Below are 13,437 nucleotides of genomic sequence, written 5' to 3' on the forward strand. Positions count from 1 at the left end.
GCAATTTGTTCTGAATGATCCTTCCTATAAATCCGTAGCCTGTGTGCTTCAGCAAGGGGACTCAGAGAAGACCAAGAACGAATGGAAGAAGTATGTGGACAGAGAGGCACATTGGGTCAGAAGATCAAATAAGTCCAGGCTATAGAGCTAGGAAACTAAGAACAATTAATCAGGTATTTCTTGTGTAACCATATTATGAAAACCTCAGGCCCCTCTCCAAGAAGCTTGGCTGTCACTGAGGTGAGGAGCCTGCACCTTTCGCTCCATCCCTGCTCAGCTGCTGGTCAGTACAGTCCAGGTAATTACTATAGCTTGATCATCACTACCTCTGCTCTGTTCGCTCTGCACTCTCATCTATTTATTAACAACTCTAAACCACAGGTGTGGGCAGCCACAGGAAAACTGTTGGGTTTGTTCTACCCCAAGTCAACAGGAGAAAAACATTTTTCAAAGGTGGACTGCCACAGGAGGTGGTTTGAGAGAGACAGATGTTTGGTTAGCACTGCAGATGGGCTGGAAACCCCCCTATCACCACTTCAAAACTCTCACTCTTTTACTTTTCCAAGAGGACAGAAAACATGTTCCTTTCCCCTAGTGTGCGTGGGCTTTACCACACACTTTTTTTAAGGGAAACGCCACAACGCATGGGAATTTGTTAGCCCCCTGCTCTTTTCTCTGGGCAGCAACTAGATCGAGTTTCTCAGCTGTTGAATTTCAAGGTTAGCATGCCTCAGTCTCCCACAAAACTAGAGAATGAGTCTAATGCTGATCCTGGAAACACCAGCCTTCTCCCATGTGGCCTCAATGACTTGATTCCATTTATGAGGCTGACCTCTCTCTACAATGGCTGAGTGAATTCTGGCCAGGTAAGAAGGTAGGAGGAGGTAAGAGGTGAAGGGGAGAGCTGCTCTTGCAGAAAAAAAGGACATACAGGAGAAAGCAAGTTGGTTGGTCCATGTGATACAGAAATTTGTTGGCCCTCTGCCTCCTGGACCTAGGCTTGAACACTCTTCCAGCACTGATTCCCCATCTGTCTCTTACTCCGTGCTCCTTGCCAGACCATTTCACAGCTTCATATAGCTCAAGGACAGGGAACTGTTCATAAGAAATGGATGTTTTAAAATCATGTTTTGCACCATGGTATAGCATCATTTTGAAAGACATATTTGTGGTGGTGACCATGTTCATACCTCTTGCTACCTCCCGCTGCATGCTCAGCTTGCACTTTGTAAGCATTGCTCTGTCTTTCTAAGCCTCTGATGGCTATTTTTTCCCATTTCCTGATTTTTTTTGTAATCAGTTAAATCTCTTTTTTCCAATGGGTGACTAACAGCAAACACTATTGAAAAAGCTGCTTTCTGACTATACAGATAGTATTTTTCTGTGTATAGGAACAGAAGAAGCAAAAAAAGGAAAGCAAATAGGCTTAATTCTTGAAAGAAAGGGAGAATTAGTCATTAAGTGTATATGACTGATTAACTATTTCAACTATCAGCAGTGAAGAATTTCAAATCAAGACTGGGTGACTACAGGAGATTTATCCCAGTTATATTCTGGTCATGGAGCTCAGCTCAGGACCCCATGGATGAAATTCCACACGCAACACACAAAGTCAGCCTTCAAGAGGGGGAAGGAGAGATGGAAGAATACTGCATTAATTCAAGGGGTAATATATAGTTTCATGCACATTTCTTCTTCAAAATGCTCTCTAAAACTAAGCTAATGGGTCCACCCTAAACCACATTTAACTGAGTCTTTAACTCCACTGAGCAAAAGCTTAGCAAGAGCTACCATATGGTCTGCTAGAAAACAGGTACTTTTACACTGCTTTTGCCATTCAAGATGTGAGAAGTTGAATCATTAACCACTCAGAAAAAGGTTCAAAGAAGCATCAGGAAGACTGCATAAAAGTGATTAGAAAGCTTCTTTCTGCAGCCAGACACAGAACTGAGAAGCTCATGACAAGACCTATTCAGTGTCTTTTTCTCTGCAAATTTTCTACCACTCTGGTCTTTCTTAAATTCAATGATAGGAAGCTATTGCAACAAACCCTTGCATAGAAAACTTTGGGCTTGAAACCTTCTGCACAGTGCACTGCACCCATGCAAAGCACATTGGTGATGGGTTCCGGATTTGCAGAAGCCCTGGTACAATCAAACTTTTAACTCTTGGGACTTCATTATCATCGTTATCTGCTGTTTAGGGTGGCAACATTGCTCTGCACAAGCCAGGAGTATTTCAAGACCATCACTAAAGACTGTAGAAGACAGGGGTTTAAAAGGGCATGCTACTGGCTGGTTGAAGTACCACAGCTATATATTCTGTCCATTCATCTCTACCTCATCTGCCCTAAATTCATTCTGAATCAGCTGCCTAAGATAGGATGACTGAAAGGATGGTGGTGTTTGGCTTCATGTCAGAATGGCAACTATGGCGTTTGGAATAACTTCATATCAATTTAATATCTCTGGTTAGGTACCTCTGGTAAAAGGCCAAATTTATACCTCATATAAACTACAGCAGCTCCATTAATGGGGTTTGCATCAAAGGAATTACAGCCTTTAACTGCGAGGTCAAATTTCATCCATCTAATTAAGTTTTTTTTCTTCTGAGCAGCATGTTAGCTACTGTCTCTGATGTGATTTTACAACAGCAGGTGTGGCTTTGATTGCCAACTAGTTGAACTCATGTGGTGGTTAAAGACTAATCTGATTGCTGAAGTTAGATTATAGATCACGTTGAAAAAGACGAAACGTTTCAACAGACAAAATGTGAGACAAACTGAGGCTGAGTAGGTGGGATTCATTAGTCACTAGAAGGCAGGCTCTGCTACTGGAGAAGAAACAACATGTGGGTTGTCTTGGAGCATCTGTACAGACGGAACTGATGAGTAACAGCAAATAACACTTGTTACACAGCTCACTGCTTGGGATCATAGTATTAGAAGTGTAATGTAATTGAAGCTTGCTTTCTTGGTAGATACTTAACAAAACTATTAGTAGCTTTGTCCTCTTTTTACTTTATTTTCTTCTCCTAAGGTGTTTTTGAGGACCGGCTCGAACAGACATTGTGTGGGCTCTCTCCCTGTCGTCTGCGTGTTTGGGTTGGCTGCCGATAAGAACGTCTGCTCACATTCCTGCAGGCATGTTGATTTGGATGTAGTAGACACATACAAATAGCCTGCATGCAGGAACTCCTAGCTGAAAAAATGCTGCGTGCTATCTTATTAATACATTCAGTCTTGTTAGGGAGCAAGTGTGAGCGTGCTTATTGCCCATCTCTTTGGCAAGCCTCCTGCCACCTTCCTGCCTCCTCCAGCATGGAAAACTGTAATTCTAAAATAGGTCATTTTATTATGAAAAAACATTTTCCAAGCAATATTCCCCTGAGGCCCTTCATATTAAGAGCATCTTCTGAACTGGTTAAATACTGTTCTGCTATTTCCCAATATCAACTGCACATGTTTCTATGATAATGGCCAAGCATGGTCTAGCTGGAAGCAACTCTCAAAGTAGACCATTTCATACAAGAGGATTTCTGAGGAAGGCTCCCGGGCATTACGATAGGATATTATTTGTTTTTATTGCACTGTGGATGGTGTAAAGTAGCCCCATGACTTGAGGTTTGAATTGCTCCCTTTAAGTTGAGGCGTACGCTGAACCCAGCCAGGAGGTAAAGACCCCTCTCCTCACCAAAGGGAAGACCATCTCTCTGTAAGTTTCTGTGCCTGCTATACGCAGGAGGAAACTGCTTGTCCCTTCCATTTCTTAGGCATCAAGCTAATCAAGACTTAAACAATCAATAAAGGCTGGATTAATTCCTAAGTGCCAAAGCACAAGCAGCTAAATTAATGAAGTTAATCCTTCTGTAATACCCATTTGTTAAATCTTCCCTCTGCATCTCCTGATGGAGCTTGCTTGACTTCTCAGGAAATGAATAAACAGCTTTTATTCCTCAGTCATAGTTTGCAGTGCATCCTTGTGCATTTCTAGCATTGTTAGCACACAGCCAAAACTCAGTCCCAAAACATGGGGCTGAATTTAGCCCTATGAACCCTATGTTCTCAGGCACAAGATAAACAGCAACAAATTCTGCACAGTCCTAACCTGAAATCACTATGTGCAGGTATGGGTCTTCCAAGTCTATTCAGACCTTGGCTGAGGTAGGTGAAAGCACATTTGCAATTAGCAGTGCTCATGCTTATGGCATGAATGGGTTTATTTGAAGGACCGGATAGCAGGCAGGGGCCTGAAAGCCTGGTCACTTTATTCTGCCATACCATAGACTGGGGTGACCCTTTGAAATATCACTTACCCTTTCTGTGAAAATGCCTTTGATGCTGCAACTAAGAATTGTTAAATGTTACCACAGCTGCATTTGCAATTGGGGTACCTGTCCCTACAGACTGGATGGAAACTGGTACGTTATTTTTCAGAGTACTGAAACAGAGGATCTTGTAAGGCTACTGCTTAGCTTGAGCAGAAATCTGGGTCCTCATAAACTTATGCAGACCTTCATAGCCTGTTTACTGGCTTTTAACAGATACTCCCTAATTATTAACCTCAAGGGGAGGATTAACATTTTCTTTTAATAAATATGGAGATGCCATGGTGTGCTGCAGTGGTATAAAAAGTTCAACACTTATTGTGAAATACCAGCCTTTCAGGGTGGAATAATTCTGTCATCTTGTTTCCATACAGGTCTTCTCAGAGTATCATCTTTCTGACAAATATTTTATCACATTACTTCTACCCCTTCCTACACCCCCCAGCACGCTTATTATATTTTATCATTTTCCTACTGACTCATCTCAAAAGCTAAGTCTTTCAACTGTGTGAAGATTTTCATTAAACTAATGCTTCAGAGGAAGGAGAGTGACATTGATGATAGCAACCCTTTAGTTCATTAAATACTAAGGGCTGATTATCCTCCAGCATTTTCTAGCCTAAGGGCTATCTAACTCCCCAACAGCCAGACTGCTTCCAGGAGAGCTGAGCTGGGAAGATCAATAGGACTTTTACACCTCTCCGCTTTCTGAAGTTGGGACCTGGTGATATCTAGTTCATTCCTGAGTGCCCAAAGGACATCCTAAAAGGTGCTCTGAACTGTATGTAGCTCCAGTAGTCTAAGAAAATGGGGACTTGGTAAAATGCAACAGTGCCCTGCCCATGTCATCTTCTTTGCTAGAAGATTTCCTATCCAGTCCACTACACTGACTTTCCAGATTTACTCTGCTGTTCGACCCTGCTTTTGGAAATACTTCACAGTCAGAGTCCTGGGGCCCTGTGGAAGGGGAGGGACTGTTCCTTGACTAGTCAGCAGACGTGCTACTTTTTGGACTAAGAACCCACTGGCAACACACTGGAGGTAAAGCACCAGTCCTTGGACTTCAAAACATTTTACAGTTTCTTTACTAAGGCAAAATGACTGCCCAGGAGTAGAAACTCACTTTCAGTCAGTCTGGCTTTAGGTTAAGGGACTCTGCTCACCCCTAAGCTGACAGACACCACATTTCCCTGGTACCAGAGAAACCCCGCTCCAGCTCTACCCTCTACCAACAGGAACATTCATCTCTTCCCAAACCCATGTAAAATCAGATTAGTAACCAGTCTACTGTTGTTTTCTTTTTCTGTTCCACTCAGGAAAGGAAAAATCCATCAATCTGAAACTTATGCCCAACCACATAACTATTTTTATTTGTTTTGCACACAAACTTTAATGAATTGACTCCTGTTTATGCAAATTTAAGGTAACATCAGATCCTTCATTATCCTGTGTTGGAAATTCCCACTGTTTCCATGATAACGCCTTGACTGGTTTTCTCAGATTTCTAGTGATTTTTCCATGGAGCAGCAGGTCCAGTCTTGCATGTAAAAAGGGGGCCTGGAGCCACTGGAAAATTTCTGAATTAAGTCTTCACTGACTTCACTGTCATCATTTGAGAGAAGCCATTGCTTTTTATAGTATCCTTTTAAGATTAGTCATAATGTAGCATAGTTTTCATGTCCTCTATTTGAACTTGTTGTCTTTCTGCATGAAGAGCAGTAAAAATAATTGCACAGCACCTTGTTTCAATTTGCCTTTTTTTTTTTTTACTTCCCTTTTAAAAACTGAGCTTTGTTTGCACATTGGTGTCACTGGGAAAGAGATTTTCACCACTAGAATGCAATCAGGGATCTCGATCACAGTAACCAATATTTGTTCAACTTTCTCCAAAAGAAAAAGAAAACCACATATGCACATAGAAAGCCATCCTATTCTTTGGGATAGAACACCAACTGGTGATAACTGTATGATGATTGTGAAGACCTGACAATATTGATTACCATCACTGAGTAGCAGCAGAATCTCAAGATACAGGTGTCACAGAGAGAATTCAAGCAAACTTTGATTACTTTTCAAGATTTTTAGAAATGCCTGGTCCATTTAGCAGAAAAAAAGGTCAGAAAAAAGGGCAAATAAGAAGATCTGCCTTTCCAAAGCTGAATATTTGTCACTACTTTCTGCCTATGATTGGCATATTGTTTTTTCAGACAATAAGAATACATCACTTCTGATTGCAGGCTCTTTTCAAGCAACCTTTCCTACACTAGTTACTTTAGTCCTAATCTATGTTCCAGTTGAACAAATACGTAGCTGTAGCTAACTGAACTACTAATGTAGTTAGCTCTTGCCAGACTTTGCTAGACTGCCAACCCTTCCAGAAACACTGCTTTTTCCCCCCATTTGTGGGTATGCATTAATGTATAGGTGTGCAAATGAGACTGGGTACTACCATCAATCCATAGACAATATGAATGATTTTAAACGTAGCAACGCTGCTGCTTCCTGCATCAAAAGTTCACCAGAGTGCAGTGAGGATTCCCATCTAGGAATGTGCTTCGTATCTATTTTACCATAGTTGACTTTGTTTCTTTAGTAGTGACTGTGAGAGTTGCTCGAGAGGGAGACGAGAAATATCTCAGCTCACAATACACTCTTCTTATGATCCTAGTCTAAAAAACTTCTGCACTCCCTCAGCAGAATATATTCATCTCCAAAGCTAGACAAGAGTGATATAAATTAGCCTGGGAAATGAATTGTTATCATTTGCCAAGTGATACAAGCTTTGAGTCTCAGCTCAGAGCTGGTCTCTACTATGTAAGACACAGATACTAATAGTATGTAGAGATGCTAATACTACAGATACTAATAGTTTAACAAAGCACTGGGGTGTCTGCTTGTGTCCCCCTCAATTAACTCCTTCTTGTCCTTCTAAGATAACTACTTTCAGAGAGAGGAAAGCAGGCAAGGAAGCGAGCAAACTCAACTGTTATTACCACATTTTACTAATGTATAATAAGTATAGTAAAATGAACAGTAAAAGTAATGGGTGTTGCTAACAATTACAACCACAGATATAACAGATACAGGCTCTTGTTCCTGCATCATTCAAAAAAAAAAAAAAAACCCAAACCAAAAACCGAACCCCAGGATCTCCCTGGATGGCTGGTTGATATCGGCTGTGGTAATAGCTTCCACACCTGCCACTAAGGTTTGTAACACAGGATCATGGAATCAGAGATATGGGGGGGGGGAGGGAAGAAGAATTCAATCTGTCCTCTGTGGACATGCCTGTAGCACCCTGATAGAAGCTTTTACAGCAATTCATTGTAATATTTGTGATTGTTGGCATTCTTCCCTCCACTTAATTATTTTCCCCAAGTACACGTGTCCACTGCTGACAGAGGACAAATTGGGACAAAATGATATTACGTTGCTTCCTAGTCATTACTCTGGTTTCCACCTTTCCCTTTGTCTCTCTCCCCCACACCCCACATGCAAGTGTTGGCGTTGCATTTTTTCCCTATTTACTCAGCAGCGTGCTGACACCTCTGCCTTTTTGGATCTGCTGCCAATTTACAAACGCAAACTCTTAGCCATGGACTCCAAGAAATGAATTGCTCAACCTTAATAAGTAATTGATCATCTGTGATTAATTTTTTAATCAGTACAAGTCTTTGTTTCTATAGAACTGTTACTGAGTTCAAAATCCATGTATATAATAAACCAGATACATGTAGCTCTTTTCTATTTTTACCATTTGCAAAAGTAAACTGTGCTCAGATATGCTCTCAAAAGCTTTTCCTACTGAAAGGTAATTTAATTTCATTCAGAACATATCCAGAACTCCTTTTCCCCCAGTAAATATTATCAAACTTTGTTTTGTTCTGACTCTTAAGAAGGTGATATTTACCTAAATAATCCAATGTGTAAAACCAAATATGGGATCAGCTTAGACACCTTGTTACATAGTATCGAGGCTTACAATTAGGGCACCTGATTTGTATCCAAGGTTAAAACAGAAACAATCCTGGGTGACTTTTCTTGCATTTCTAATCTTCCATAATAACAACAAAGTACTGCCCGTAACAATGCAACTAATTTTAAAGAATTTTGCACATATAGAACCACTTCGTAACCCTGTAGGGCAGGTATGAAGGTTTTATCAGCTATGAAGTTGTTACATGCTGGTAGATAATATCAGCTCTAAACCCAGCATTGCTCTTAAATCCACAAAGGCACCAGCTTCAGCCTATATCCCACCTCTGCCTTTAATGTGGGAGTTACAAATTAAGAAATGATCCGCTGCTAGAAGCACAGTCATACAAGTTACGAAATCTTGCTCTGTCTGTAGCTGTAAGACTACAAGCAGCTTGCTTTTACTCCTACATCAGTGACGATTTCACAAACAAATTGGAGGCAGGATGTTGTTCTTAATATAATCAGGTTCTCCTTAGCTTTGGCTGCATCTGGTGGAGGAGGTTTATGTTGTTAAAAATAAAGGTGGCAGTAACAGTTGTAGGACCCAAATCTGACAAATTTTACTACTGCCAACATATTTTGCTAATGAAATCTGCTTAACTCTAACCTAGCACTTGCTGGACAGTTTTCAGCTGACACTGCAAATTTGAGACTCACAAATACTATCTTCTGTCTGTCCTGGCATTGTAGGGTTAATTAAGAGCCACTGTTCTTAATGCTGGGCTGACCCTGGATGGGCATCATGACTCAAGAATGTAAGAAGTTTGGGACAATTCACCCTGTGGAAACATATACATGCTCTTCTGACTGCAAAAGGACTTAAAGATGCAACCTTGAGAAGGGAAAGCATATGTTGAAAAAACTCAGAGAAATTAGCCAGTTTGGGGGAGAGAAGCTGAGTTTGGATGGATGGGGGGGAAGATACCTCCCAGTATGAAATTTCAAAATTTCATATTGGGGGGATATACAAGTATATAAACAATTGATAAGCAATTCCTAAGAAGCTGACACCAGCCTGTAGAAAATTCACCACAATTCTAGAGCTCATAGGGTTATTCCATTCAATCAGATGTGATATCTGAGCTCAGTGATGATTTTCAGACCTTTTAAGGGTCCATCACTGTTTATACTTAGCGCAATCTTTTGTATAGACATGTTTTCAGGGACTTGAAAAGAAAAACAAAAAATCCTTGTGAAATTTCAAGAAAGCTCTTTGTCCTGACACTTAAGTCGTTACACAATCAGAACATACTTTTTCTTAATTTTAACACTTTGAAGACAATTAGTTCATTCTAAAGGCTGAAACCTGCTATCTTCATTCATGCAAACAAACCTTACTGACAAGAATCATCACCTCACTTACTTCATGGGATGGTCAGTACGTACAGGCAAGGTCTTTAGTTTTTGGACCTTTCTTACATCACCCTCCCTCAGTATGCATTAAGCTCTTAGACAGGGTAAGTCAAGGTGGTTACATCCCCCCCCCCAAACAAAGAAACCAACCAACCAACAAAAAAAGCCCATTTCAAAGAACTTTAGTATTTTGTACCATCTCCCACAGCACATGCCTTCAGATTGCTCAATCTCATCCTTTCAGTCCTCTTTGAGCTGCTACATGCTACTGAAAAACTCAACAATATCCTGTCAAAAACACCCACCTCTGGCCCATACTCTCAGGCACTGCGCTTTCTAAAGAGAACTATAAATCCAGGCTTTAGCACACTTCAGAGTAAGTAAAACTGGCAAAATTCAAGTTAAGTTGCAACATAACGACAATATATGTATCAACCTAGACAACACCCGTCAGTGGAATTTACAGTTCTGTAAAACAGGAAAGCAAATCTCTTTCTCTCTCACCAACACTTTGGAGGCACAGCTGAACAGAAGCAGTTACGAAACCAACTCATTGTAATGGGCACTTTCAGTCTGCAGTTTGTATATTACTCAGTTTAACTTCTCCCCCAGTAAACTTCAAACAACTTTAAGGTCATCTGGAGAGAATGCTACCAAGAAGAAGAAAAACAGTTTTAGCACAGAGGTCCCAGGAAAAAACTCAGCTGACTTCCAGAGGGAGAAACACCAGAGCTCTAGCATCATTCCCGAGCTGCAGACTCCCTGGAAGCGAAGAGATAGGAGGAGGGAAAAATCCATTTAATATAGGCAGATCCAAAGTTATGCATGTAGGAATATTTAATTTAAATGCCCTTTGCAGGACAGGCAACCAGCTTCTGAGAAAACCCTGGCTCGCAAAGAAACAAAGGGATCACTGCACATAACTAACGGAACATAAGTTCCCAACACGTGGTCGTGGGAAAGCAAAGTTCGTACCATTGGGTGAATAGACAGGGGAATACTGAGCACGATGTTATTATCTCCGCACATTAACGAGAGCCTTCCTGGAACCCACTGTTCAGCGCCCGTGGCCGGTGAGGACAATGGTGGGGCTTGCAGAGATAAGAATAGCGGCCCAGCCACTTCTCCTGGGGAGCATCTGCATTCCAGGGAGAGGCCAAAGGAGCCTGGTCTATTTATCTCATCAGAGACAACGTTAAGTGGCTATTTAATTACTGCCCTTAAATACTTGAGCAGAGAGAGACGGATCTGAAACTAGATAGCTATTTAATCTGACAGACAAAGGCATTACAAGATCCAGTAGCTAGAAGATGAAGTCAGGAAAGTTCAAAGTCGGAAAAAAGATGCAAACGTTTAACAATGAGATTAACGATCGGAGCCAATTATCCAGGAATGTAGTCAATTCCCCATTGCTGGAAGTCATTAATCAAGACTGTTTGAAGAGGCTGGTGGGCTGGACCTCAGAGTCACTGGGGACCAGTCTGTGCTTCATATTATGGAAGAGGTTAGACTGTGGGATCATCATAAATCCTTCTGATAAATCCACCAGCAGCATTGTTACCTTCCTCTGAGAGAAAAAGGCAGATGAAGGGAACAAAGTCTTGACAAAGCCAAGGCCTGCCCGGGGCGCAAAAAGCAGGTTGATCTGCGGACAACGCCAAGTCACAGACTGCGAGCTGGCGAGACCATCCGTAGTTTTGTCGCCGACTTCAGAAGGAGAAAGAAAAGGCCCGTCAGGGGGTTGTCACCGGCCCTAACCCCCCCCCGAGCCAGGTTGCTCAACGCGAACCGGCAGCGCGACGCCGAGGCGGGCGGGCGGGCGGGCGAGCATCGCCGGGCGAGCATCGCCGGGCGAGCCGGTACTTGACCGTACCAGCCCAGCTCGCCGCCCGAGCGGACCACCCTCCCGCCCTCAGCCCAGCAGCCCCGAAAGCGCTCTTTCGGGAGCCCCGGGTTTCGCAGACACTCCTCCCGGGCTGCGTGGGTACACCCACACGGCTGTTTCCGTCCGGCTTCGCCCCGCGGAGGCCGCGGCCGCGGGGCGGGCCCCGGGGGACGCTTCTTGGCCCCGAGCCCCACGCCGGGGCGGCGGAAGGCCGGGGTGCCGGGGCACCCTCCGCGCTGCGACACCGCGGCCGCGGGCCGCCGACACGTTGCCGTGGCGACCGCGCCGCTGCCGTGGCGACCGCGCCGCGCATCCCCCCCGGCCCGGCCCGGTGGCGGGGGGCACCTTGTTATTATTATCATCTTTATTTCTTTTAAAGTTTTCCGCGCTCCCGGACGCGCGGGAGCCGAAGCCGCTCCCGAGCGCCGGTAAAAACCAGCGGAGGATTAGAGAGGCCGCCTCGGGGCTGGCCCGGCCCGGCCACCCCCCACCCCGGGGCGTCGGGGCGGCCGCAGCCCCCAGCCGCCGCGGAGGAGGGCACGGCTCGGCCCGCCCAGCACCCGCGCGCCGGGCAAGGCCGCCCCCCGCCCCGCCGGGCACCTGTCCACGCATCGACCCCGCTCCTCTCCAGCGCCGAAAAAACTTGCTGGGTTGTGTGTGCGTGGGGGGGGGAGTGTGGATGTGGATGGACCCCCCCCCCCCCCGCTTCCCCCGCCCCTTACCTCCGCGGCGGCGCCCGTGGAGTCGCGGGCACGCCGACGCCGCGGGCAGGGATGACCTTGCGGAGAAATTCATCATCCGGGCAGGAAAACAAGCCCTTCCTCGGGGTGTGCGGCGGCAGGAGGAGGGCGGGCGGAGGGAGGGAGGGAGGAGGGCTCCGCTGGGGTGGCCCTCCCCGCCGCGGGGGACAGGGAGGGAGGCAGGCGATTCGTGCCGACTACGAAGAGGCAGCGGCGGCGGGAGGCTCGGGCAGACCAGCCCCGGCCAGCCTCCGGCGCTGTCCGGGGAGCCGTGCCTAGCGGGAGCGGGAGCGGGAGCCGGCTCCTCCCGGCCGCTGGCAGAGGGGGCGGCGGCCAGCGGGGGGAGGCGGGGAGCGCCAGGGCTGCGGCGCCGGGGCCGGGCTCCCCGCCGCGGCCGCAGGGAGAGCGGGGTAGCTCCCGGGGGGGGCAGCGAGCGGGCCCCGGCCGGCGGGGAAGGCACCTCGACACCCCCCCCCCGTCGGCGCTTAGCCCCTGCACCCCGCCTCAAGCCCTCCCAAATGCGGAGGGCGCGGGCACGTACCTGGTTCCAGGGAGGCATTTCCAGCTTACGCCAAGCCCACCTCAGGCCTCGCCTGGCTTTTATAGCCCGGGAGCTGGAGGTTGTGCCCTCCCTCAGGGGCATGGGGCCGAGCAGGGGGGCCCTCGGGCTCCTCGGCAGCTCCCCAGGGAGAGCTCGGCGGCCGTGCCAGAGCCCCGACGGTGCGCCGGGGCTTGCTCTGCATTTGCCTCCTCTACCAGTCGGTTCTTTCCAGCTCCGAAAACAAAACTACGCGCTGAGCTTCTTCGCGGCAAGGAGAGCTAGAGCTGCACATCCCGGATCCGCTCGCTCCGTCCCCTTTGCTAGCCGTGCGTGCATCAGCTGAGGAAGCGTGCCCACGGATAGCTGTCTGGGCACCTAATGAGCCGTTTGCTTGCGGAGTTGTACAAATTTGCGTGGGGAATTGCAGGGGGTGCAAATGCGGATCAGCTCTTGTCACGCTTTCGGTTTGGATTGTTGTTTTTGACGGGCAGATTTGGCTTCCTGTATGAAGCACTGCCCTGTTTGCCTGAAAAAAAACACCAAAAACCCAAACAAAAAACCAAGCAAAAATATTAGCAGCAAAAGACATTTTGGTTTAGGACTTTTAATTGTCT

At 45.8% G+C, this 13,437-nt stretch overlaps 1 protein-coding gene across 2 annotated transcripts in view; it reads right to left on the reverse strand.

Annotated features, from left to right (window-relative positions):
* GPRIN3 (GPRIN family member 3) overlaps nt 1-12,845 on the reverse strand; it is a 31,083-nt gene extending 18,238 nt beyond the window's left edge. The window contains exon 1 of one of the 2 annotated variants that reach the window (XM_075030565.1): nt 12,824-12,845. The gene's annotated coding sequence lies outside the window, so the exon portion shown is untranslated. Of the gene's footprint in view, nt 1-12,264; nt 12,535-12,823 lie in introns of those variants that run through there. The other variant, XM_075030555.1, reaches the window with a different exon arrangement.
* Between the last annotated feature and the right edge of the window lie 592 nt (nt 12,846-13,437).

The sequence above is a fragment of the Buteo buteo genome, chromosome 1 (assembly GCF_964188355.1).
Source record: "Buteo buteo chromosome 1, bButBut1.hap1.1, whole genome shotgun sequence".
In the NCBI taxonomy this organism is placed as follows: Eukaryota; Metazoa; Chordata; class Aves; order Accipitriformes; family Accipitridae; genus Buteo; species Buteo buteo.